Below are 2,716 nucleotides of genomic sequence, written 5' to 3' on the forward strand. Positions count from 1 at the left end.
TAAGGGTTCCAGTTTCTCCACAACCTCACCAGCATTTATTGCTTGCTGTTCTGTTAAATTTTGCTATTTTGACTGGTGTGAGATGATATCTCATAGTTGTTTGAATTTGCATCTCTCTTAGGGCTAGGGATTTTGAGCATTTCTTCATGTGCTTGTTAGCCATCTGAATGTCGTCTTCGGTGAGTCCACCAATCTTGACCCCACATTTCTCCTCATAGAGCCCAGCCTCCCAGATAATCTGTTCTGCATACAGGCTTTTAGTGTTGTTTGAGTGAAAGTTTACAGAGTAAAAAAAAATTTGTAATTGTGATTTGAAAGTCAATTTCCAATTGATCTTATACACTTTATTTGCAAATTTGTTTTTAATTCAATAATTTAAACGTTTTTGTTTTGTGACCTTGATTGCAATCCCCTCACTGTACTAGTACTCTTCCCACTACTTTTATTTCCCCTTTCCACCCATCCTTTTTTCCTACAACTTCCTGCCTCCTGATTTTGTTATCAGGTCCCGCTGAGATGATTCTGAGGCATAGTGACCCTCATGGAACAGAATGAAATGCTGCCATCCTGATCATCGCTGCTGTGCTTCAACCTATTGTTGCAGCCACTGTGTCAGTCATTTCATTATCTCTTTGAGGGTTTTTCTCTCCTCTGACCCACCTCCTTACTAAGCATAATGTCCTTTTCCGAGGATTTTCCCAACCCACACCACATGGCTAAAGTATGTGAGATGAAGTCTCACCATCCTTGTCTCAAAGGACCACTCTGGCCATCCTTCTAACACAAATTTGTTTGTTAGTTTGGTAATTCATAGATTATCTAATACTCTTTATCAACATCACAATTCAAAGATATTGATTCTTTGATATTATTGATTTATTAACCAACTTTCAGATGTACTAGGAAGCAGTTGAAAGAACTATGGCTTGGATTGGAGACACCTTAGTCTTTAAACTAACATTCTTGCGCTTTACCAATTTAAAGAGGTCCTTGACAGCGGATTTGCCTATAACAGCATGTTTTTTGATTTTTTTACTGCTGCAGCTACCATGGGTATAGATTTGGGATCCAAGTAAAAAAATTGAAGACTTCAGTCTTCTCCATTGTTCATGATGTACTTATTGATCCAGTTATGAAGACTTTTGTTTTCTTGATGTTAAGGTATAATTCACATTGAAGGCTGTAGTATTTACTTTTCTTCAGTACGTGTTTCAAGTCTTCTTAACTTTCACCAAGCAAAATTGTGTCATCTCCATATTGTAGGTTTTTTAAAGAGTCTCCCTCTGATCCTTATGACATATTCTTCTTCACATTGTCTAGCTTTTCAGATTGTTTGCTCATCATACATATTAAAAAGGTGTGGTTAAAGGACATAACTTTGATGCACACCTTTTCTGATTTTATATAATGCAGTATCCCTTTATGTACAGGTTCCACATGAGCATAATTAAGTGTTCTGGAATTCCCATTCTTCTCAATGTTTTCTATAATTTATTGTGGGCCACATAGTCAAATGAATTTGCAAAATTAATAAAACACAAATAAACATTTCCTAGTATTCGTTGCTTTCAGCCTAGACTGATCTCACATCAGCAATAATAGCACTTGTTCTATGGTCTTTTTTGAATTCAACTCAAATTTCTGACACTAGCCTGTTTATGTAGTGATCCAGCCATTTTGAATAATCTTCAACAATATTTTATTTGTATGTGACTTTAATGTTCCTGTTTGATATTTTTTGTGTTTTGTTGGATCATCTTCTTTTTTGGAATAGGTGTAAATATAAACCTGTCTCAGTCTGTTGGCCAGGTAGCTCTATTTGTAGAAACAACTCAGTTGACATTCTGCCAGTTCCCAGAGCTTTATTTTTTTGTTAGTTTCTCAGTGCATCTTGAACATCTTTCTTCCTTCAGAACCATTGGTACTTGGCCATTTTTACTTTCTGGAATATTTTCTTGTTAATAATTTATTTTTGTTTCAAAGATTCTGTATCTTCATCCATTTTTGATGGCTTCTGCATCATTTGGTGTTGTTCTCATAAAATCTTTAGTAACACATATACAAGTGTAGAAATTATTGAACAATATTACTAATATCACATACAAGCAAAAGATTGGTGAAGATTATCCAAAGTCGACTGGAACAGTATGTTGTTGTTGTTATGTGCCGTTGAGTCACTTGTGACTCATAGCGACCCTATGTACATACAACAGCTCTAAACTCTGCTCTGTCCTGTGCCAATCTCATTGTCTCCGACACACTCATCCCAATCGCCCCAGTCACCGAATCAGTCCACCTCCCAGAGAGCCTTCCCCTCCTGCACCTGTCCTCCTCAGTTTCAGCAAGCAGGGTTGTGTTATCTGCATAACACAGATTTTTGATCTTCTACCAATCCTGATGCCGCATTTCTCATAGAACCCAGCCTCCCGGATGATCTGTTCTGCATATAGATTGAAAAGGTATGGAGGCAGGACATCCCTGGCATATGCCCTTCCCAATTTTGAACCATGCAGTGTTTTCTTGCTGTGTCTGACGACTGCCTCTTGGTTCAAGTATAAGTTTCACATTAGCACGATTCCCATTCTTCTCAGAGTCAGCCACAGCTTGTTATGGCCCAAACAGTCAAACGCCTTTGCATAATCAATGAAGCACAGATAGACATTTCTCTGGTACTCCCTGCTTTTAGCTAAGATCCGTCTAACATTAGCTACAATAT

This window comes from Elephantulus edwardii, unplaced genomic scaffold (assembly GCF_000299155.1).
Source record: "Elephantulus edwardii isolate Elephantulus edwardi_28Jun2011 unplaced genomic scaffold, EleEdw1.0 scaffold00111, whole genome shotgun sequence".
NCBI lineage: Eukaryota > Metazoa > Chordata > Mammalia > Macroscelidea > Macroscelididae > Elephantulus > Elephantulus edwardii.